The sequence below is a fragment of the Hydra viridissima genome, unplaced genomic scaffold (assembly GCF_058129835.1).
Source record: "Hydra viridissima isolate aposymbiotic clone 2 unplaced genomic scaffold, HvirCarnegie_v1 scaffold_1, whole genome shotgun sequence".
NCBI lineage: Eukaryota > Metazoa > Cnidaria > Hydrozoa > Anthoathecata > Hydridae > Hydra > Hydra viridissima.
Genome location: NW_028324300.1, coordinates 23163549 through 23189021, shown reverse-complemented (window position 1 = coordinate 23189021; position 25473 = coordinate 23163549). Strand labels below are relative to the sequence as shown.

Genomic DNA, 25473 nt, shown 5'->3' with positions numbered 1-25473 from the left:
CAGTGTTCTCAATAGACGTAGTTTTCATCACAGGAGTAGTTTCATTTTGGTTCAAAATGGAACTAATTCCTAAAAAAAATTTTCTTTTAGCAGCTTGAAAGGCTTCTTGGGATGTAAAGAAGTGGTGCTTGAATCTGGGATCAAGAAGTGTTGCTATTGCAAAATCATCAATGGTTTCTAAGTCAAAAAAAACGTGTTTCCATTGCTTTCTTTAAAGCATTTTTCATGCCCATCACTTCTTCGTCAATGAGGGAACTTCAAATGACTTCATAATAGTTGTCACAATTGGAATACATGCACTGATGCAAGCATCTTTTCCAGAGAGCAATTTGGTGGCTTCTTCGAAAATCGCTAAGATGTTTACAAGCTTTTCACACTAATTCCAATCCTGTACAGTAAACTCAATGCCGCTGGAAAGACAGATTACCAGTGTGGTAGCAATTGGTGATTTCAAGTACAGAATTCTTTCAAGCATGTAATAAGTTGAAATCCAGCGTGTTGGGACATCATTTTTGAGCCCGAGCCTGTCGAAATTTTTCATTTGAATCTCTTGTTGTTCGTAAAGCTCAGCAAAAAAGGAGTTTGAAAAAGAAGCATGAGTCCAAAGCTTTCGACATTTTTCTATCAAGTTTACAGCACTCTGGAGTGAAAAAAGTTCTTTTTTAATGACTAGTTGAAGTGAATGATTTAGACACCCAGCAGACTTGTAAACACACTGTGGTTCTATTTGCTGCATTGTCTCTTAAGCAGACTGTGATTTTGTCCTTTAGCTCCCACTCTTTCACAACATTCTCAAATCTTTGAAAAATGTTTGAAGCAGTATGTTTTTCATCAAACTTGGAAGATGACAGACAGAATTTAATCCGCTCCCATTTGTCTGAAATGAAGTGTGCCATCATGCCCAAGTACCCATGATGAAAAGATGACCAAGCGTCCAGAGAGAGATGGAAACAGTTTCAGCATTTTTTTCGTTAAGCACAATCTTTTCATTTCGTTAAGCTTAATCTTTTCATTTCATTAAGCTTAATCTTTTCATAGGCTGGGTTGAGCATGCTTCGGTAGTATTTCTCACTTCCAATATAAAAAGTGTGGTGTAAAAACTGCATGATGGCGTAAAAATCCCGGATTATTCACTATTGACCAAGATTATCCAAGTCGAGGATAATCATTTCAAATAGAGATTTATGAAACTTCAGGCCTTCTTCGGAGTTTGAATCAATTTTTGAGATATTGTCAACCCAGCAAGGAATTGTAAATTGCAACATTTCAGTCCTCTGCCGTTTTGATCTGATGTCAAATAAGGGTATTGTTCTTTTTTTGATTGTAAGAGGCTCAAGTTGATCTGAAGTTGGTACATTTTTCAGGATTGTCGGTAGTTGTGAGTATTGCTTTTTCAGTTAGGAGATTTTTTAGAGTAAGCTGTGAGTGCCGACTTCTTAAATGTGATGAAAGTCCGCTAAGTGATTGAAGTTTTGGATTTTGGGATCCACGAGATATTTTCAAATTGCAATTGTATTTGGAATCGCTGGCTGTTACGGTAAAGTGATTCCACAAATAGCTTTTCTTTCGATTATTAAACTTTTGATGAAACTATTGATTTTGGTTACTTAACTTAAATGTTAACTTATTTAAAGAATGATTTCAGAATAGTAACTTGAATCAATTATGTAACGTGATTTCAATTAAAATTTCTACAATTGTTATATTTAAAAATTAATTTACTAACAAACGATTAAAATTAGGAAATCGTCATGATCCGACTCGAAATTTAAAAAAAGTTGCTTGGACTTTTTTAAAAAAACTTATAAATGTTTCGGTTCTTTTCGGTTGTGGTTTGAACAGAAATTTCGGCCGAAACAGGAAAAGTAAAAAACTGTTAAAGCAGAAATTTCGGCTTCGGCCGAAGCCGAAAGTTTCCGTTCACTACTTTAAAGCCATCCATTTTAGATATGAAAACAATTATAATTGTAGTTTATGTTAAAATTTAATGAATCGAATCTTCCTCTAACTTGCCCTTCACTCAACTTATAGCTGCAAACAAATCTGTTTCAGCTCGATGATCCATACTATTTAAGTGATTTTACTGTAACAAGAATGAGATAAACAGAGCTGACTTTATACAATTGCGCTGAGAGAATGCTCAAATGAAAACTTTTTTATACTTTAATGAAACATTTATAACAAGTAATTAACTTAATATAAAAATTTGATCCTTGGATCGCTGCTTTACTGGAATTTACTATGATTCACTTAAAGTAAAACAAAAATACCTGGTTTTAATTTTATTACACATACTCATTTTTTTTACAAATTTTTAAAAAAAGAGCACAACTAAGTGATTCCCATATTAAGCTGCTCTTGATGCTAAAAAAGTTAAAAAAAAAAAAAAGCTTCTCAAGAGTCTCTTTTCAAAAGGCTGGAATTAACATTTTTAATTACAATAAGTAAAAAATATTAGAAAAATAACTTTTTTTCAACAGAAAAAATATTTCTCTTCAATTGCCATTGGTTACTTTTTTATTCAGTTTTATCAAATGAACATAAAAAACATAAAAAAACGTAAAAAACTTTCAGAAATGAAACAACGTAAAAGATTTTTTTCAACAACTGCTAGAAAAATGGATCAACTTGAACTTAAAGTAACAATTTCTACTTAAAGTTGAGCTTTTAAAAAAGTTCGTAGAATTTGAGTGCAGCGGATTCATATAAAGTTGTAAAGAGTTTCATAAATATTGCTGAGCGTAAACTCTATCAAACTTTTTAGTTCTGATGCATGAAAAACTGAAACTTTTGAAAATTAATTATACAACCGTTTTCAGCAGTTGCCGAAAATGGCCGAAAAAATTTAAAAATTTTACATAATTTAATGGTGTCTTATATGTTTTCAACTTAGAATAAAAAGGTAATTTTAAGGAAATCTCTTGAGACATTAAATTGCTAACCACGAGTTAAAAAGTGAAAATTCAATTCCGTTTAATAGGTAAATAAGAGTTAAAAAGCAAATTTCAATTTTTTTAAACCAAGGTTACTAAGTGAAGAAAGAAAGTAAAAAAATGCAACAAATTAAAACCAAAGCTCAAGATGTTTTCGCCGACCCAACTTACGATTTCACATTTAAATTGCTGTTCGGTAACGATCAAAATAAAGTTGTTGATAAGTTTTGCAAATAGTATTCTCGGTTTCCAAGGTGATCAAGAAGTAACAGATGTCGAAATAAACTCTAATGAACTTTTAGGAGATGGCAAGTATAGCGTCCAAAGTAAAGTTGACATTTTATGCACTGTTTAAAGAAAACAAAAAATCGCGATCGAAATGCAGCGAAATTATAAGGACTTTTTTTTGGTACGTGAACAGGAATACATGTCCAAAATAATTAGCCAACAAGTCAGTAGCGGGCAATCTAGCAAGTACCACGAAGTTATGCTCGATACGTACATTATTATTGTAACAAAAAACAATCTCTTTCCAGAGAGAGTAGTAAAAGATGCCTTAAAAAATGGAAAAATTTCAGAAGATTTACGATTTAGACAAAAAACATAAAAAAGATGAATTTTATTACTTAAAAGAGATGGTCCCAATGATTAAGAAATATAATATAGAAATACCAGATAACAAAATGCACTGGATGTTCTGCGAACTATCGAAATTCTAAAAACAACAAAACCTAGTAATAACAGGAGAGAACTCTTTGAAAGAGCAATGGTTGGATTTTTTAATTAATGGTTGTAAAAAGCGAGATATACCGAGGAACTTAAATGAAACAATAAAACTTATGAAATTATGAAATCAGTCCTAAATAACGAAGACACAAGAATACTTTGTTGGAAAGAAAAAAGAGAATGAGAATTAATCGCAACCCAGATAACACATCGACGTCCTGCCGACGTCTTTCAGACGGCTTTGTTATGATCGGCCCTACGTCGGCTAAAGATATCGGCTTGTCTGCGATCTGATCACCGGTTCTACGTCGGCCCAATCTAAATGGCCCGACGTCCAGAAAATGGTATTTTACCAACGTCGGCACATTCACATTGTTGTGACTTTGAAAAGAGGTGAAACAGCCGACTTCGGATGAAGAAGTCGGTTGGGCAGCAAATTGATTAACGGTCTTGAGTAAGCACAATATTAATATTCTTGCCCCGTTCATATATATAAACTGGGCTTTTGAAGTCGAATAAAAAAAAGACCGCCTAACTTTGAATGAAAACGTAAAAAAAAAATCCGTCAAAGTTGTCGCAAAATAGCTGAAAGACACTTTAATTTAAATATATCCTCATTTTATATATATATATATATTAACTATAGTTAATATTGATAGAGTTTACGCTCAGCAATATTTAAGAAAATCTTTACAACTTTATATATATATATTATAAATATATATATATATATATATTATAGATGGCTTATATTATAGTTAATATAAGTTAATGTTGACTTGCCCGATTGGCACGTCGTTGTCTTCCAATTGCATAACTTTGCAACATCTGTGTTCAATAAACGACTTAGTATAGCTCTAGTAGTTGTCTTGGCATTGAGACCTCCAACCAATCCAAGAAATCTTGTCTATATAAAGTAAAATAAACACCTATAGCATAACTTTTTTTATTTTTAAAAAGTGTAACAAAAATCTGCAAGTGGTTTTGGTTTTATTGAGCATAAATAGCGTATTTATATATTTGTTAAACATTTTCAAATATTTTTCACCCAAGATATTCTTATAAGAATATCTTGAGTTTAGAAATGCTTTTTCTGGAACTTTTAAGAACTCTAATAAACAGGGTTTATTAAAGTTCTTAACAGTTCCAGAAAGAACATTTCTAAACCTGCAACATTAATACCAACAATTTTTCTTTATGAAATTTTCAAACATCTTGTGAATATAAATACGATAGAAGCATAAAAAAATAATTCTGTTCTATAATATGTGAACTTTTGGAAGCATTTCAGTGAGTAACAAAAATTGACAAAATTAACACAAAACTACCTTCCTTCTTTAATTATTATAACTCAATCTAAGGCAAAATTCACACAAACTACCTTCATTAGACAAAGTGGCATATATAAAGTTTTATAAAGTCTCCCTTTAATATCGCCTTCTTCAGCTTGATCATCAATTAGTTGAAGCTCTTCTGCTGTTGATGCAGGCAATTGAAAAGGTAATCCTCTAACTACATTATCGCCTTCATGAGTTATTACAAGTTGCTGTAATAGATTTACGGTCATTTCACCTTGCTCCTTAAGTTCCTCTCCTTGCTCTTTAATTTCTTCAAGAAGAAGAATTAGTTTCTGTTGCACAGCTAAAAATAAGTAAAACTAAAACTGGTGAGCTAAATATAGTCTATAAATAGGTAATAACTAAGTTTCTTGAAAATCAATGATTATATTATAACAATTTGGAGTAGGAATAAGTTTCTCCTTGTAAAGTTCATTAACTGGTTTTTATAAAATCTTAAATTTAGATTTTGTTTAAGGTCTAGCAATACAAAAGAAAAAAGGAATATATATATATAAATAGTTTAAGCTTCTTTTATTTTTTACAAAACTATTTAAGGTCTAGAAAATTAATTATTAATCTTAACTTTAATTTGATTTAATTTTATCTTCTTAATGTAAAACATTTTACAAATAAATACACAATAAAGTCGTAATCTATAAGTCTGATAAAATAATTAAGTAATCTATAATTCTAATAAAAAACTGTGTTTAAAAACTTGAATCTAAACCTGTTGCTGATAAATACAGCCTTCCATCTCTAGAGCATGATGGAAATACTTGAGAGAGAGGTTTTTCCTGATTTTTCTTAAGTACTGGAACAAATTTCTTTTTTACAGTGCTAACTGAAATAAGATTTCGTTGGCTTTCATTTGTATTTGGTATTAAACATCGAGAAAAGGCAGGTGGCTCAGGAAGATCTTCATATTCTATAGTTATGTTTTTATGTCTTTTTCGTTCTGGACATTCATTAAAGTGTTTTTTCTGTTCAGCTATTTGTAAGTTACCTGTTTGCAATAAAATATTTCTTTCTGGACTGCTGAATATCTCAGTGTCTGATGAAGGTATGTATGAAATCCTAATCAAAAGTATATACACAAAAATAAAAAAATATTTGAACAAAAATTTCAAATATGAAACACATTAGTTTTTGTCAAAACACAGGTAGTCTTGATAACCTAATATTTAATCATTATGAATAAACTTATTTATGGCATACCTTGCGCGTTTTCTTTTACAGAGTGTTGTTCCATCATCAATGTCTGAAACATCAGTACCCAAATCAGATTTTTCTTTTGCTTTTGCAATATCTTTTTCTGCGCTTTCATATGTATCTAAAGCCATTTTAATGAAGTTTATTGATATGTTTAACTAACGTATATCTTGATTAAATATATTAATGTAGTATCTTACTTTTGAGTAAGATACTACAAACAAAAGTATTTCAACTTATTTTACATTAGTATGACAGCACAAGGATTTATTCATATAACTACTCATAACTTGTTAAACTTACACAATATTATTTTATAAATATTTGTACAACTGTTAACAGAAATAGTGGATCAGGATTTTTGATAAATATAATACAGCAATAAAAGATACTCAAAACTATACAAAAAAATACCATAATTTTTCAAAATTCTAGCTTTGTAACTCTTTCATTTATCAATTTCGAAATCAGCACATGTCTGAACAGCTTTTAAAATTTTTTGGTGAGACTTATATGGTGGCCAGTAACATTCAAGATGTTCATCAGCATCATTAAGCAGTTTTCGAACCCAAGTTTTTGGAGCAATTTCCACTTCATCAGATTCCAAAAAGTGAACAATACAATGTAATCTAGAAAATTAAGAAATACGTGTACATCAAATGGTTTTATAAAAAAACACTTATGCTCAACCCAATTCAGGTATATCATCAAAAACAATTAATGTCAGACAATAAAATTTTTATAAAAAAGAAACAATGAGGTGTTCACTGTTATTTATAGGTAAACACACACATTTTTAAACTAAATCATTTATGTTATATATAGAAAGTTTATCTTCAATTTGAGACACTTTAAAAGCATTTAACTTTTTTGAGTCTAATGGATATTCATAAAACGAGTTTGCATTTTGAAACAATTTTACGACTATAAATATATCCAAATCTCTTTTAAGTATGTTTTGAAGGATTCCAACTTTGGAAGTATTCAGAAGTACACAATTGTTTTCTGTTAATGAAAAAAATGAAAGATTTAAGTTCAATATTCTTATATTGAATGGCGTTAAACAACTCAGGCCATATTAATGGACCATTGTTATGTTCATATTTACAAAAAGGGTACTCTTTTTTCTATCCTTATTGGAGACAGAGATAAGCTTTTTTTCTGAAACTTTTCTAATAACTTGTTCAAGTGGTAATGATGGTTTTTGAATAAGTTTTTTAACACTTGGTAAGTAGTTTTCAAAAGGAAAAGCACTTATTGCATCTAATGCACCAAATCGACAAACATTATCTGTTAAATGAATTAGGCAGCGAACATTATAAATAACAAACTCAGGTCCATATAATTTCTGTGAATGCTGTACAAAAATTGTCAATAATTTTTGAGCATAGTCGCACAAACTTTGATAGAGCTTGCTGCTAACAACACATGAAATGGCTACATGAAGAAGCAAAAAATGTTAGTACAGAATAGGATACATATTGTTTTGAAGAACTAATGGACCTGTATACAACAAAAACAAACCAAACTCGGTTGCCTTCCAATGATCTAGTTCAGTAAGGGAATGTGGTTTGCGTGCAAATTCATGTGGTGTTGAAGGACGCAACAACTTCTGATGTTCACTTATTTTCATGACTTGTTGTGCAGTTAATCTAGTTTTTAAAGGACCCTTAACCCAAAACTGTAATAACTTTATCATAACGCCTTAACAGACAAGATGCATGTAGTCTAACAGTCTAACAGCAAGTCAGTTACCATGCCAATAGACAATTGCATAAGTGCTGATTTTATATTGCTTTTATAATTTCATACAACATATCATTAAATGCTTCATTAGTTCGAAGAGGACTATTCACTTCGGGAAAAGTCATTCTTCCTATATGTTTTCCAGATTAAATGCAACGATCACAGCTATAATATCCAGCTTTGTATTTTTTAAAAAGGATCGAGCAGGAGCATCACAGACAAAACTATGAATACAAAACTGATAAAGTTTGTCTTTCAGTTTTATTCCAAGAACTGGCCACAGCTGTAAACCAGTGCTTTTAAATAAATAAAGGCAAAACATTGATATTGCATTGGATTAAAAATTCAGAACAATCTGATGGATTTAAAAATATTTTTTCAGTTTCAAACAATTTTTGCAAGCATGAGGCAATTCCAAAATGATGACATAAACCACCACTATTTAACTTTTCACAACTCACATTTCTTGGTGTTGACAATAAAGTCCTGGGATCAAGTGGCAAAAAAGAATGATGTGGTTGAAGTATACGTAACAGAGATTTTATTGACTTGCGAGAAATATTTTCATCAACAGCCCAACATGCAAGCTCAACAACCAGTCCTTCCTTACCATCACAGCCATCTGTATCTTGGTAATTGTCTGATTTAGAATTCCATTCCACCCTATCACTGTCACTCATTTGGAGACACACATAGTCATTCAATTCGAATAGCTGATTATTAACTTTTTCACTCAACATAAAATTATTATGTGGAACTTAATTTGTGTTAAAGACATCTGCAATTTCAGAAGCTTCACAAGAATCAGTTTCTTTATTAAAATAAACTTCATTAGCTATATCTAATAATTTATTAGTAAGGGTTTTACTGGAATGCTCAATTGATAAATTATTATGAATAAGAACATCATCTTCATTTATGGCACTTGAAGTTTGAATGTCTTCCAAGTGTGCTTGAACTATGGCTCGTATACGATGCCTCATGGAAGAATATGATTTGGACCTAATAATAATATCCAACAATTTCACTGTAGATGAATTGTTAGTAATATATATCAATCCTATTCAGTAAGCCACAATAGAAAAGGCTTTATGAATCATAAAACTAAACCAACATTTGTTATGAAAACCAATGTAAAATATATAAAATTAATTTAACACTCAAGACCTTAGTTTAGTTAATCAATGAACACTTATATTTTTAAATATTTTAATTTACTTTTAAAACAAATACATGGTTAAGGACATTAACCTTGTAAGGTCAATGTCCTTAAACAACGTTGACCAACAAGACTCACCAACGATTATTAACAAGACTCATCAACGTTGACAAACAAAAGGTCAAATGAAATTTAAAGAGATTTCAAAAAATTTAAATTTAAAAACACATTAACAAATGCAAGCTTGCATTTGTAAACTTAAAGCTTTTTTAAAATATCTTTACATACTTTTAAAGTTTTAATTAGCAATGGTTGCAAATTAGCAACGAAACTTTCAAATCTTTAAGATTTGTCTTGATTTAATCAAAATGAAAAAGTATTAATATATATTTTAAAGTAATGCTTAAGTAACTTACTTGCTAATCATCATTTCTTCAGTTTTCTTTAAACTTTTTTTACCTTATTCTTAAATACAGATTTCTGGACGCACGTGCGGACATAAATTTGAAGCATGTGAGAAGTGTTTTCATTGACCAATCAAAATTCGTTTATTATTATTTTTTATTTTCATTTCAATTTTTTATATATCCTTTCATTTATTTTTTTTTAATAAAAAAAAAAAATGTACTGCCCTTAAATGCATATCTAGGTCCGAGAGTCCTAGATACATATCTAAGGGCTATAATTTTTTTTTATTTAAAAAAAAACGCCCTATTTTTGTCGGTAGGATAACGTTTGCACAATTATACAATGTTATGAATTTGTTGGTTTAATGTTATCATATCTACGTTGGCAGGACGTGAAAATAATTAAGGTTGCCCGACGTTATCCTAACGAAGTCGATAAGACGTTTGAATTAATTGGTTGGCCCGACGTAATGATATCGACGTCGGCAGAACGTCATATTGTGTTAAGTGACCCAATTGAAGATATTTCTCAAAATCCGTTTTAAGATTTTCTACCTTACATTAACAAACTTCTTTGACAAAGTTGGAAATTAAAATATGAGCTGCAGTACTATCAGTTGTAAGCAAATAATTTTGAAATGATTGAACTTTGACTTTTGAGAACACATAATTGTTCTGAATCTTTTGATCACTGTAAACTGTTCAAATGAAATTGTCTTCATTCTTCAAAAACATTTTGCGTATTTTTTTCCGAATTTTCTGTCTAATTACTTTTGTGTTTTATTATTTAATTCTGATTTCTCATACGCTACCTTAAAAAAAAGCATTACTTTGCATCTTCAGTTTACCTTTGACATTTCAATTTACCTTTGAAATTTATTATACTCTATTTCAGGACAAGTACGAAAAATGTATGGCTTTATCAGATCAGGCTTTGTAAAAGTAAAAATTAACACTAAAATGTAAACAACTAAACATATTTGAAGTTTTACATTTTTCAAAATAATTTTAAGTTAACTTTGAAGTTAACTTGCGTTAAAGTGAACCTAAACAACATAAAAACTGATGAAATATGCACTAAAAGTTTTTCTAGAAAACAATAAAATATAAATTTTTTTTAATAAGCAATCGAAGCTTCGATTGGCACTCGTTTTAAGAAAGCAAAATGCAATTCGGGCTGTCTATTCCTCGACCACGATTCTTCAAAAACCTGCATTTAAATATTTCAGTTTAGTTAATTGTTATGAATGAATATTTTAGAAATTACATTTTTGTGCCGTGATTACAACTATTTTGATCATTTGTTAATATTAATTTCGCGGAACTTTATTTTTTTTTAGATGATCTTTCCATTATCCTTGCTGAAATATTAGTTCCTGTTGCTTTAAATTTTCTTGTTACTTTTGCCACTTCGAGGTTGCGGTAAGTGTCCGCTAAATAAGGTTGTAATCTTAAAATGGAGCCCAGACCTTTACACAACTAAGTGAGTACAGCTTTTTTTTTTTCTTACCACTTACAAAAGCTGTACATTGTTCTCTGAAGAATTTAAGTCAATAAATCGTATTGTAAAAATTAAACTTAATTACGTTCGCAAAGGTTGCTCATTTTTATCCTGAAACTTAAAAATAGTAAAATTATAGTGTAGAAAATTATTGAATTATTATTTCTGATTATCTGAATCAATGTTATTGTAAATCAATTTAAAATTGGTTGAGTGGCTCACTTGATGAAAAATCAGCAGACGAATAACAAGTTTGCTTTAGATAAGAAAATTGGCAAAGGAACTTTCAGTACTGTTTTTATTGCAAAATTAACGTATGGATTATTGCCAAGACAAAATATGCGAAAGAGAAAGATGGAGTTGCTTTACTAAATAACACAGAAGATTCTGCTATTAATGTTGCTGTGAAACTTAGCGGCACACGCAGACTCTCTCTCTCTTTGATACACTTGGTGCGTCTCAAGTCTTTTGTAAACGGTTATCTTATGAAATATACATAAAGAAACTCGCCATAGTATTTAATCTCGAATTGAAGTACACTGTCCTCCAAAACATTAGCAACCAAATAAAAAAATGCTTTTTTTCTTTTTTGAATACTAATTACAGCAATTTTGAACACAAAAAATGCTTAATATTACATATAAGAAAAATGATTTGTACATAATAAGACTACTTGAAAATGAATAAACTTGTTTTTTTGTTTTTATTGGTATTTTAACGCAAAAACGTGGTCCTCCAAAACATTAGCAACTTTTTATAATTACTTACAAAAATTCATGGAAAATCAGCAGCACAAGTGTGGAAATAATGCCCAAGGGAATTGTTGTGTTTTAATTATTAGTACTTAACCAATGAGAACAACTAATTGTTAATTTTTGTCCACAGATGAATATGTAGTGTTGCAATTATCACAATATTAATTTAAGATCGCGTATATATGCTGTTTTGGATTAAAATGGTAGGAAACAAGTATAATTTAGCTTTTCGAAAACGTATTGTAATAGATTACAAGAAAGGAGTCAAACAAAAGGAAATCGCAACGAAATACTCCATTAATAAGTCAATTGTATGTCGAATAATCAAACAATTTAATAAAGGTAGTCCTTTAGAAACAGAACATAAGGGCGGAAGACCACTCAAAGCATGTCGTTTCACCGATCGAAAAATTATTCGTCATGTTAAAAAAAATCCTTTTGACAGCGCTAATGATACTATTAAAAAACTGAAACTTTTCGTGTCTCAAAATACAGTTTGTAGACGGTTACAACTTTCATGACTTTTGAGCTTTAGAGCAGCAAAAAAACCTTTCATTTCTCAAAAGAATAGAAAAGCTAGAACTTAGTTTTCAAATTCTCATAGAGACTGGACTATAAATGATTTGAATAGAGTACTCTGGAGCTATGAATCAAAGTACAATTTGAAAGGTCCTGATGGAAATTTAAAGGTACTTAGACCTAAAGGTAAATGCTTAGATCCTAAATCACAAGAGGAACAATCAAGCATGATGGTGGAAAAAGTGCAATGGTTTGGGGTTGTTTTTCTGGTTTTAGTGGAGTTGGACCTATTTACCGAATAAATGGCATTATGGATCAGTATGTTTATCGTGATATTCTCAAGGAAAAAGTGGTTTCTCATACTGATAATAATATGCCTCTTTTATGGACATTTCAACAAGACAACGACTCCAAACACACCTCTAAACTCGTTAAAGAATGGTTTGAAACAAATAGTAATGAAATGGCCAGCTCAATCACCTGATCTCAACCCGATTGAAAACTTATGGTAACAAGTTGAACTCTCCCTAAAACACAAAGGACCCTTCAAAAACGCCGATGAGCTATATAAAGCTATAGAAACTCGTAGAGTTTATACCGAGAAGATGTTCCTTGATCCTAAAAAGTAAAGGATATGCCATTAACTATTGGTATTAACAATTTTTAGGGTTGTTTTAAAAAAGTTGCTAATGTTTTGGAGGACCACGTTTTTACGTTAAAATACCAATACAAACAAAAATTCACGTTTATTTTTTTTTAAGTAGTCTTATTATGTTAAAATCTTTTTTCTTATATGTAACATTAACCATTTTTTTCATTTAAAGCGTAATTAAAAAAACAAAATTGCTGTAATAAGTAATCAAAGAAGAAAAATTTTTTTTATTTTATTTGGTTGTTAATGTTTTGGAGGACAAGTGTATATATTAAGGTTTTATGTTGAATTAAGATAAGTTATGTGATATAAGGTTAAAATAAATAAATTAAGAGATCGTATGTTAAGTAGAGTTAAGTTAACAAATACTAAGGTAAAATTCGATAACATAAGGGAGACTCTTAGCTAAACTTCATAAGAATAAATTTAGTCGCTAAAGTTAATTACTAACATTTTTGGATTTTATTTTGTTGCATTACGCTCGTCGATAACTGATAAGTTTTTTAACAAATTATTACAAGCAACAAAAATATTTTATTAAAAGTTCATTAGAAACGTTTAAAGCGTTTTAAAAATTCAACAAAACATTCGAAAATTAATTGCCATTCGTGAGATAAAAATACTTTGAGTTAGAAAATACCGTTTAAATTTAAAATCAGATTTGCAAAATGTCTGTCCTTATAACTAAAAGACTTATTAATTTGAGAGAGACTGCAAATGATAGATTCGAGAGAATCAAAATAATGAAATTTCAGTGTTGATTGAAGATGCAGATGAACTGCAAATTAATGATGATTTAGCAATAGAATTTGAAGAAATAATTGTAAAGAATCTCGTCATAGTATTTAATCATAGAATTGAAGTAAATAAAAACAATTCTTTACAGTGCTTAATTAATTTTCCACTTAACAATAGGTGTGGAATTTTCCTCTTTAATTCTCCATATTTCTTTAGATAGTTTTGTGTCGTTCTTGAACTTTTCAATACTAAATGATTTTAGGTGGTTTGCATACCTTAATTTGATTGGTGTTTCACTGATGACGTAATATGTTTTTTCTTTATTTCTGGTTTGCTGGAGGAAATTATGTTTCTTGTAAAGTAATTCTAATGTAAAGGACACTTTGTGTTATCCTTACAATTATAAGTTTTTTCTCTAATATTGGGTTTATTTTGCAGAATGTGTTGGTTGTGTAAATATATGATGTCTTTTATGCTTGGCATGCAGCTGTAACTAACTTTGATGGAATTTCTATTGAGTATTATACGGAGTTTGTAGTTTACTGGAAAATGTTTGTCGACCAGATTTAAGAACCGCTCACCATTATTTGTGCAAACACTTATACTGTAAGGTGGTTTAAACCAGATAATTTTTCGCCAGACGACTTTTGTTGTTAACGGTTTGTAAGTTGAGAATGTATTTAAGCTTTTGGTTGTAACCGGATATTTTTAAATCTTCCTCGTACATATAGGAAGAATTTCTGAAGAAGTGTTCGCTTGATGAATTGGCCGACAATTGTAGCTCAATAGAATGCAGAATCTGATTTAAGTTTGTTGGTGGATGGTTGGATTCAGTATGAATATAGCTTCGAAAATTCTCGGGTTTACTATAAGGCCGGAAAGAGTTGTCACCAAGGTTTAAAGTAACATCAAAATAATTGACACATTAAATATTGGATATATTACATTGGATGGAAATAAGTAGGCCATTGTCTTTGAAGATTTGAACAAATTGCTTTTTGATTTGCGGACCACCGGTGCCTTTAAATACAGCTAAACCGTCATTTCGATAGTCCAAAATCAGTCTGGTTGTAATGTAGCGATAATTGGAAAGGAGGAAAATACCAACAAGTTCACAAACCTCAGCTCCGTCGAAAGTAGCCATGGTAACATCAAACAAACTGTTTTTTTTTTTAATCCAAACTTGTTCATTATTGAAGAGCAAATATTTTCTTGCGCGTTCACTTTTTTTAATTTAAAAAAATCTTTTAATAGAAAGGAGTTTTGGCCTTTTAAACGCATTCTCATTTTTTTGTCATCACCCGTTAATTTAAAAAAAACTTGTTGAATGATTAAAAGAATATTTTACTCTTATGAGAGTCAAATGTCACAAATAAGAATATGTTAAATATGATTATCTTATGAGAGTCAAAAGTTACTAATAAAAATATATTAAATAAGAGTGCAAAACTTATTACTAGAGCATTTTAGCGACAATTTTGTCAAGTAATTTACTTGTTTTCATATTAAAAAGTGATCTGATCAAGAGAAAACAAACATGATTTGCAGTTTCAGTCGAAGTTCTTCAAATAAATGCTACCTTAAGTTTGAACTTGAAAAATAAAAGCAAATTATTCTGTCAAACTTTATTGTTTAATTGTTCTGTATACTTTATTGTTCTGTCAAACTTTAATGTTTTCTGATAAAATTTATATAAATTATATCAGAAAGTTATTTCTAAGTATCACATTTTACTGATTCACACACCAATTGACGGTTAAAAAACATGAACAAACAAATCTTCAGCATATTAAAAGCGTTTTTGTAAATAAAAATACTCAACAAATTTGTTTTCTGCTGCATTTAATTTGCTTTTAAGTTTCAAAACAAATTTTAACCTGTAAATTAAAAGAAACTTGTTATTGCAAAATATATACTGCTGGGATAGGCGGTTTTAAAGTAATAAAAACTGAAGTTTTCTAACTGGGGTTTCTCCTTTTTGTAATATTTTATTGAGTTCAGACTGAAACAGGAAGTTATTGCGCCACAACTCTCATCATCAAGAACAACAAGAAAACGAAACAAGCGGCAAACAACTTAAGTTCTTTAAACTCTTTTTACATGAAGAACTGACGATCATTAGAACTGACGATCACTAGAACTGACGATTATTAGAACTGACGATCATTGGAACTGACGATCAGACCTGAAACTAAAAAACTGACGCGGTTACTTTCTCCTGTAACAAACAAATTGTGAACAAGAAGCAAATATAAGAGAGAATGAAATTGAATGTAACAAATAAGCATTGAATATTTGCTGACATAAAATCAAAAATTATTTATAGTTTCTTGTACATGAATTTTAAGTAACAGAATAATAACATTAAATTGCTACCTAAATTATTAAAACAAGTACAAGATATTAATTGCTTAGAAAAAAAAGATTTCAATGAAAAAAAAAAAAGCTCTCTTTCTAACGCCAAATCAAAAAAATTGTGGAAGAATTAATGAAAAATTTTCTGAAACAGTTTTTAAGTTAATGTTTGTTTTTAGAAAAATACCTGCACACATTAAATGCATTTCAAAAAATATTAGAACTAAAAAATTTGAATATATTATTAGCTAACGAAATGTACCTTGTCCTGTGGTATAGGTAAATAAAAACTTTTCCAAAGTAACGTGAAGAAATTCCAGGTTCAAATGAAAAAACCTTAGAAGTCTGACATTTTTAATATATTAGTTTATTATCATACTCACTTTAATTTATGTAACTAAATCTTGAAGAAGTGATTTCTTCAAAACATTTTATTAATTTTTTTTTTTTTTATTAAAAACCCCAAGCAAATATCTTTCTATCTTTCGTTGCGTATAACAAGTCTTTTTTCAATCCATAAAAAAATCATTTTGTTACTGATACTAAACTTGATTCTATGAAATGCGCAATATATTTCTTAAAGAGATATTTGTTCGACAGTTAATTTTTGTCAAAGAAAGAATGCAAAAACTCCCAAGAGAACTTTCACTGTACCAAGCAAGTGTCCGTTTATATTTTTAGCATCCACAAACTTTTCTTGACTTTGTCGAGTAGAATTAGTTACCAGCTCACTCCAAAAAGTGTTGCATTGGCCGCATGTATAACTTCCTCGGCTGAAAATAACAAAGTGTCAATGGCGCATCTTAAGGTGGCTCACCCCCATTAAAAATCAAAAAAAAATTTTTTTAATCTTTTGAATTATGTTATTTTAAGCATTGAAGTACAAAATCCATAATATATTTTTACTATTATATGCTTAAAAAGTAACAAAAAATACCATTTTTGTGGTTAATACAGTTTCCTACTCCTTAGCAACGTCATAGCAACGGTATAAACAACAAATTTATTCATTACTTCTGGAAGGTTTCAACTTAAAGTTTTGAAGTATTTTTCAATGTTAGATCTATTATGCTTTTCTACTGTTCTGTAAAATATAATATTTCTTAAAAATATGCTCTGTAGCATTAATACAATGTAACTGAACTGAAAACTATCTATCTGGATATGGCGAACAAAAGAAATAATATTAGAAATTTAAAGTGAAAATATCAAGGAAATAGGTATACATGGAGAGCAGAGGAAGTAAATGGTCGTAGCAGGAAATTAGAAACAACAAGTGTATCAAAGCTTAATAAATAACATGACTTAAGTGCTGCAACAAATTGTGATTCCAAAGTTGACAGTTTTTTCTTTATTTGTAATTTTAGAATTATTAAAAATGTATTTGAACAGTATTCTACATGCAGTGAGTGTAATAGCAAGCTAACTATTTTTCATAATGAATCTATAGGTATGGGATTTTCTATTGGAATTATAATACAATGTCCAAACTGTGACTTTGAAAGTACATTTTATTCATCACCATCTATAAATCGAAGTGCTTCTAGTTCAAAGCTAGTGACACAATTCAGAACTTTGTTGAAATGGCTATAAGAAAAAATAAAAATAACCTACTGAGTATAGGAAATTCTGTAATAGCTGTACTTTACCATTGTACAAACTTTCCATATGAAGTCACTTGTCATCAATTTTGTTTAAAAGTGAAAAACAGTTGGTGCAAATGGCAATCAGATAACGCTATGGGTAAAACAAGCAATGGATAAAAAATTAATTTACCTGTGACAATTATGGAGGAAATTAAACCTATTTTTCAAGAGTTGTCAAACCCTGAAATGCTAAGAGAGTGTTTACATGGGATGACACAAAACTGCAGAGTCATTTAGTGGTTTCATTTGGAAGTGACGCCCTAAAACTACTTTTACTGCAAGGAAAATTCTTGGAATATCTGTTTATTCTTCTATTTTAAATTACAATGATGGATTTTCTTCTTTAAGTTGCATTTTTAAAATGCTTGGGCTTTCTGGAGGTGTTAATTTCGAAAAAAGGAGCTTACAAAAAAGATAAAAAGTGATAATCAAGTATGTCAAGAAAATTGACTGATATTAATAAAAAACGAAGAAAACATATAAGATCAATAAATGAAGGTTATTTAGACATTGAGAAAGAGAAGGATGATGTGAACTCTTATTCTAATGGCAGTTTTTAGTAACTTTTTATAAAAAAAACTTTTTGTTTTTGTTGTTTTTTTTTTTAATAGTGTTTTTTAAGACTTTCTTATTTTAATATGTTTTTCTTACGAAAACGTTAATATCTTCAGTTTGGTTAAAGCTTTTTTCTTCAAATTTTCACAGTATGTGTATTAACTTATTTATGAGGGCTGGAACTAGAATTGTAACATTTTAAGTATAAATGAGTTAGTTTCAATGTAGTTTGTCAGACTGACACAGGCAATTAATCGATTTCGGCACATTTATTGCTGCCATTTTAGTTTTTTTTAACATTTGAAAAAAATTTTAGTTCCAGCCCTAAAGCAACTATTTAGCTACAATTTGGCAAAATATGGTGTAATAAGTGCAAATTTTACTCAAGATATCCTTGTTTTAGATAAGGTAAGATTTTAGACAAATTATGCTGACTCAGCATCAAAAAATGCAAATTTAATTTTTATTTTGAAAAGTTAAAGTTTTAATGTAATTTCTTTATATAAAAAATTAAAAACAAGTTTAGAAATTTTATAAATAAAAAGTTAGACTTAATGGGGGTGAGCCACCTTAAGCTGTTTTTGGTTTACATTTAAATCAAAATATAGAGTGTATACAGAAAAATTTAATCTAGAGCGTATGTATATTGAAAAAATACCAGACATTTTTCTACTTTCTTGTTTCGCCAAAGTTAGTTTTATATATTTTGATTTATTTTGGAAGAATGAAATTTTATAACGTAACTTAATCTCATTTAAAATGAGCAGCGCATTTGAGCCATTTGCACATGCGCCAGTACAAAAAATTGGAAACCAAAATGTTCCAGTTCACATTTATACCAATACTCACTTTGTAGTGTTAGTGCATAAAGCACTAAATGTTTCAGAAAAAGTTGCATTTAGAAGAAAGAAAAGAAATAGAGAGTGGAGCAGAGTTTATGTACAATATTTGAGAAAAAAGAAAATCAACACAAATCTTGTTTTTGCATGCGTATGAAGCGGCAAGCAAAACAAACGGTTTGTCAGTTGCATGTTTTAGTAAGCGAGACATCGAAGCACTCATGAGCATATTCAGAGGTCACGCCCAATATCAAAGAATAAAATTATTATCTTAAGTTATCCAATCAAGAAAACACATAAAATAATTTAATTAAATATTAGTTAACGGTTTAACATATCCTGATCCGTTGAGTATCATGCAGTGTATTTATAAATATAGGAACTCTAACTCTAGTTATTAAAAAATATATAGATTTTTTTAAAATCTTGTTTCATATTAACTAAAGTAAGAGTTTCTCTATTTATTGATACCTTTTTTGAGCGTGTGGGACACTTCCCTCTCGTCTTTTGATAATTAATCGATCCATTACCGATTTTTTTTACCTGGAAATAAATGAGCATTTATTTTAAACGAATTGTGTTTGATTTGTGATTTGTTTAACCTGTCCAACTTTCGTTTCTTCTGAAAGTGACAATATTTGTTATTTATTAATTATATAATATCCCAGCAAAAAATATGCATGAAGTATCAACTAATTTTTGAAATAATTAACGAAACTAACTAAGATTGTTAAAGATTCTCCAAGGTCTGATTGGTCAAATATCGCTATTAAAAAACCACTATTGTCAACAAAAGACCGCCTAAAATATTAGAAGTTATTTTGAGAAAGGATCAACTGGTTTGCTGAAGAATGGTCTTGTGTAAGTTTTAGTGATGAGGCTAGTTATGAGTACAATCACAAAGGAAAGGTGTATGTTAAAGGATACAAGCATGAGAAGTATTTATCATGCTAAGTTATATTAAGATTACAAGGAGGTGGAAGCTTGGCTGGAATATGGGGATGCAATTTTTATAAAGGTCTAGGTCTAAGCAGTATGTATACCGGAAGAATTAATCAATATAGCTACAAAAATACTCTAAAAAAGTGTTTATAACAGAAAAATAGTGTAGAGTTTGTCATTCTTTACCATTTCCAATCTTTGGTGTTGTATGAGCTTTTGTAGACAAGGAAGGACAGGAAAAAATAAAAAAATATTTTTAAAAATTGTTTTTTAATGAGATAATTTTTGTTGTTTTACCCCTAAGTGTTGCCATTGAAACGCTCTAAGTGAAAGCCATTGAAACGCTCTAAGTGTTTACTTTGAGCGTTTCAATGGCTTTTATTGCTTAATTTAATAATAATAATAAAACCGAGCAGTGAATGTCTCTCAAGGGAAGAAACAGCCCTAAGATTAGGAGAAGTAAAAATATTTTCGAACACAGCAAATTAAAGACTCACGAAGATGAAAAAGTTTTTGTTATCCCTAAAAACCTTTTTTTTTCTTATATCCCAGGTTCAACAAATTTATATGTAATAATACCACTAATAATACTAATAATAATATTGTAATAAAATTAGACTAAGTTTCTGGTCGGTGTACTTCTAGCTTAATGTTCCAACAGCTTGCTTTGTATTAGTGATCGTTTTAAAGTGGACTATACGTATATTTAAAATTGACATTTCTTATTGGAAGAAGGTTCTGTTTGACGTATTTCTAGCCTTATTGTCCAAGTTCTAGCCTAGTGTCAATATTCGTTTTTTTCTTTAAAATTAACATTTCTAATTGGATTTAGTTTCTGCTCGGTTGCAGAATGAATTAAATATTGGACCATCTTTCTTGGAAGTATTTTGCTTTTGGTATTGTTTTTTATTATTAGAGCGTTGCTTTTTACTGGAATTCACTGCGATTCACATAAAGTAAAACAAGAACACCTGGTTTTAGTTTTATTTCACATTTTTTTTATAAATGTTATAAATTTTTCACATAACGAAAAGAAAAGAAAGGGTATAGTTGAGTATTTGAAATATTTTGTTTTCTTGATGCGAAGAGAGTTAAAAAAAAAACTTTTTAGGAGTCTAGTTTTTGGACTTTTTCAAAAAGCTGGAAATAACGTTTTACATTTAGAACAAAGAAAAAACATTTGAAAAATAACTTTTTTCTGATAAAAAAATATTTCTCTCCAACTGTCACTGGTTACTTTTTTATTCAGTTTTATCAAATGAACGTAAAAAACGTTCAGAAATGAAACAATGAAAAAGATTTATCCTACAACTTCTAAAAATTTGGATTAACTTGACCATAATTTAACAAGTCACACATAAAGTTGAGCTTTTTAACAAGTTTGTAGAATCGAGGCGTTAGATTCAAATGAAATTGTAAAGAGTTCTGCAATTGTTGCTGATTGAAAACTATTTCTTCAGATTCAAATGACCCATAAGCCAATTGAGTTTAGCACAGTGTTTTCAAAAAACAACCTTTACACTTATGTTCTTGCTGAATTTTGAAAAGCTTTTTCGCTCAAAAAGTGAATATTTGAGTGGACTAATGCTATGAGATCTTACGCTTCATCTTGAATGTTGAAAGTTAAATCATCAAAATATGTAAACGAGGTAAAAGTTTTCTAGAAAGATGTTTTTGATTATACCGCCGCCCCCCCGCCCCGCCCCGTCCCCCTTTTTCCCGTGAGATATTAAAGGGAGCAATTTATGTTGCATCTTTCAATTTGAAATTTTAATCTTGAAAACTTGCGAGAATCGAAAGATTTAGAGCTGAACGTTTTCACAAGAGTTTTTTGAATAAAGTAAGAGCAGTTGGGACATGGAATGATCATAGTTATCAGAACTTATTGCAATAATTTTAACTATAATAAAATAATTTGTAAATAGATCAAATCAACCAGAATATTTTAACGTTTGGAGGTGTAAAGTTTGGCCATAACATTATAGCTGGCCAACAAAATTTCCATTATAGCTGGCCAACAACATTGTTTTTCATTAGGCACATTTTATTTTATTAATCCGTTTTAAATTTCAGGCAAAGGTACTCCAACACAACTGTTTCAGGATCCTCTTCCAACTGAAAGCCTTGTGACAGTTCAACTTAACACTGGTTTGTCCAACAACCAGATGAAACAACTTGCTTCAACTCTTAACTCTGCAGGCCAACAAAAAAATGTTGAGCCATATTTTGCAAGGAAATTTGCAGAGCAAGGAAAGTTGCTCAAAGATCACATTTTTGTCACTAAAATCAAATGTTCTGACATTGACCAACTTAGAAATGTTGCTCATTGTAATGATATTGGCAGCCTTCTTCAATTTAAGGTATCAGCAAGATTGTCTCCGAGGAACATCTAATTAAGATTGGACTTGATGGTGGAGGTGACTTTCTTAAGATGAGTCTGGGCATTATCAAGGTAGTCCTAGAACCAACCAGTCTCATCCTGAAGATTCCTAAGCTTTGTAGTTCTTCCTTCAAAGTTTCTGGAGTAAAGAAACAGCTGATTATAGCAATCTCTGAAGGAATAGCAGAAAACAATGAGAACATTAAAAACCTGTTGAAACTTGCCAATATTGGTGATTTTTCCTTTGTCTTGTCTTGTGACATGAAAGTTGCTAACATTCTTTGTGGACTTCAGTCTCATGCTAGCAAACATCCTTGCTATTGGTGTGATTCAGACTCTTCAAACCTTGGAAAATGTGGTGCATTGAGAACCTTTGGAAGCATCAGAAAGGCTCACCAAGCTTTTGTTGCTGAAGTAAGTAATGTAAAGGGTGCTTAATGCTTTGGAAATGTCATCAATGTGCCCTTGCTCAATATTTCAGATGAAATACTCATTCTAAAAGCAATATCACCAATAGTACTTCACCTACTGATGGGTGTGGTCAGCCACCTTTTCAAGAGTTTGAGCAAAGTTTGGCCAGAGGTCAAACATACCCCTCCAACCATTTCATGGAGGACCTTTTAATGGAAATCATTGTCAAAGGCTGTTGAAAAATATTGATATTCTTCAGCAAATTTTTGAAGCAGCAGCTGTAAGTGCAGCATTTCCATATGCTCAAGCATTCAGGCAATTTGATGAGTTAGTTACAGCATGTTTTGGAACCCATCTGGATTCAAAATTTTCAAGAATACATTCAGAACTTCAAAGTTGCACACCTTGCTCTTCCATTCTCAATCACTCCAAAGGTCCACACTGTGTTCTTTCAGATGGCCCAGTTCATCTCTCTGAGTCATCAAAGTCTTGGAATATACAGTGAACAAGCCACTGAAGCTCTTCATGCAAACTTCAATTCTCAATGGCAACAATTCAAGAGACATGCACTTCATCCAAAACATGGACTGCAATTACTTAACTGTGTTGTAGACTACAACACCAAACATGTTTAGAAGTGAAAATCAAAACATATAAGAGTGGAAAATAAGATTTAATTAGAGTTCAGATGTTTTTGCTATATGATTAAATCCATTATGATATTAAGGTAATCAAGTTGTGAAATTATACAGAAATTTGCTTTGTTGTTTTTGCTTTTTCAGTTGTTTTGTTAGAAAATACACATTTTAAAAAAAACAACTCAGAACTGGATGAATTAATAGCTTTTTAGTACTAAAAGATAGTTTTGAAATTTAGCCAGTATTGAGAAAAACAAAAATGCTAATTTCTCTGACGTATGGTAATTGTTGATTTTAAAATCACTTGTAATGATATCCTATGGGTATGTACTACTATCCCTCCAAAGGGTTTTTTTTGGGTGTTATATATATATATATATATATATATATATATATATATATATATATATATATATATATATATATATATACATATATATATATATATGTATATTAAATGATGAATTTGTTAAACTTAAAATATTTTCATGAACTCATTGTGTTGCATTAAATTGATTTATATTTTATCATATTGTATCATATTATAATATTATATTATTGTATCATATAATATTATATTATTATATGATATACTATGTTAAATTACATTATATTATCTTACATCACATTATATTTTATTACATTATAGTATATGAAATTGTATTACATTATGTATGATTATGTTTTATATATTATTGCGTATTATATATTATATTATTGCGTATTATATATTATAAATTAATTTATAATATCATTTGTAGGGGAGACCAGAGCTAGTTGGCTATAGGGGTAAGTGGACGCACTGCGTTTAACTTTGGAATTTTCCACCAGAAATTTCCAAAATTTACATGGAACCTTCCCACTTACCTAATTCATCTTTTAGTGTAGTATCAGGGCTATATGTGCATGCGCATAGAAGCAGTAGCGATTTTTGTGTTTTTACTAATTTTGTAATTTTTGTAGCTTAATTACTTTTTCAATTTTAAAAAGCAATAGCATTAGCTACAAGTAAACATGAATAGATTTAGATGTTGTATGGTTCACTCTAACCAGTCACATTTTGTGTTTCTTAATACTTCGCGTTTTCTGGGATTTATAAGCCATTTTGTGAGCAAAATACTTTTGGGGTTAGTTGGCACAATAATCGCGGGACTAGTTGGCAACATGTGCCAACTTACAACTTTTCGTATTAGGCGTAAATTCACTTAAGTTATATAACACTACAGATCTACAGACATGCGAAATTATATAAAAAAAAGAAAAAGGTCTGTAAATTCTAAAAATGTTACAAAAAATGCTGTTGATGCTATTCTTAAAGAGGGAAAGTCTATTCGATCGACTTAAGGGCAACAGGGGGTAAGTTTTTTGAAGGCCCTTTTTGGGCTACCAATTTTTTTTTTTTAATGTTTGACACTTGAACATGCTTGCCAAATTCATATTCTTTTGAAGTGCAATTTGATATCTTCAAAAAAATTCACCTAGAAATGCACAAACTCAAAAACTAAAACTGTAGCCAACTAGCCCCGGTCTCCCCTACGTTTTTTAAAAACAAATTTATAACTTTATTGTAAACTTATTACTCTATTATATTAAATTATATTATATACCATTTTATTATACTATATTATATTAAATTATATTATAATATACTATATTATGTTAAATTATATTATAATGTACTATGTTATATAATTATATAGTCCATTATAACATATTACATTATATCATTATATATTATATTTCATTATATTATACTACATTATATTATTTTATCAACCGGGTAAAGATTAGTGTTTAAAAAAACGCGTGAACTTATAAAGATTACTAGCGGAAAAAAGTCTCTTCTAAAAGGAGTTTTTTTGCATCATCACGGAGGATAATCCACATGCAGTTTGGATGTGATTTTCGTAAATCTAATCAAAACTCTTTGCTTCATAAACACTTTACAATCGCCTTATGGAATTGCTGCGGAATCTCTGCACCATTTCATTAATATTATTTCTATTTTTTTAAAGTGCTTTG

At 29.8% G+C, this 25473-nt stretch overlaps 1 protein-coding gene and 1 pseudogene across 2 annotated transcripts in view; both read right to left on the bottom strand.

The window, feature by feature from the left end:
• The window catches only part of LOC145183507 (uncharacterized), a 297046-nt gene that overhangs the window by 224212 nt on the left and 47361 nt on the right, over positions 1-25473 (bottom strand). The window lies entirely within an intron of this gene.
• On the bottom strand, positions 5275-8079 carry LOC149893975 (uncharacterized; annotated as a pseudogene). Its single transcript, XR_016446849.1, has 4 exons — positions 6623-8079; positions 6215-6329; positions 6003-6073; positions 5275-5300 (listed from the first exon to the last, which is right to left on the bottom strand). The product of XR_016446849.1 is annotated as an uncharacterized LOC149893975 (transcript).